A 704-nucleotide genomic window follows, 5' to 3' on the forward strand; every position below is an offset into this window, starting at 1 on the left:
GGGGGGCCACTTAGGAATCTGGGGCAAAATCAGCACTTGGTTCTGCTAGTGAAGGCAGGGGGCTAGACTCAACAACCTTTCAGGGTCCCTTCCAATTCTCAGAGATAGAAAAACACTGCATATAAAATTAAGTGTTTGCATGAACCTCTGCCAAGCTAAACAGTCAGTATTGTATGTCTCTAGTTCTCTTTACTATCCAGTGAAAGCCCACTAAAAAATGGGGGATGTTTGGGAGGCTGGGGGGGAATTCAACCAACTTTCTTGACATATTTTGAAAAACATGTCATTTAAAAAAAATTGGCAGGGAGGGACTCAAAATTTTTTAAAAAATTAATTTTGAAGTAGTGGGAAGTTCCCAGTTTCTTGCAATTTTATTTATCATCCTCATCCACCCAATTTTTTTTTGCCCCCTACTGGAAGTAGAAGGAGGAAAAATCCACCTCCTCTCACTTTTTTTATGTGTTCCCCTTGTAAAGTTAAAAAGTTAAACTTTTAAAGCTTTCTTGCATTTTTCCAATAGAAAAAAAAAGTTTAAAAATGAGAGAAAGCAGTCTGTTGCCTTTTTTTTTTAAAGCATTCTACCTTATTGTCATTTGAGAAGAGAGGGAGAACGTAAAATAGAAAAAATCCAATTTTTTTTCTAAATGAAATTTTTAATTTTGTTTAGAATAAATAATTTAAAATTGATTAAGTGAAAAAGGAGA

The sequence above is a fragment of the Gopherus evgoodei genome, chromosome 2 (assembly GCF_007399415.2).
Source record: "Gopherus evgoodei ecotype Sinaloan lineage chromosome 2, rGopEvg1_v1.p, whole genome shotgun sequence".
Classification (NCBI taxonomy): domain Eukaryota; kingdom Metazoa; phylum Chordata; order Testudines; family Testudinidae; genus Gopherus; species Gopherus evgoodei.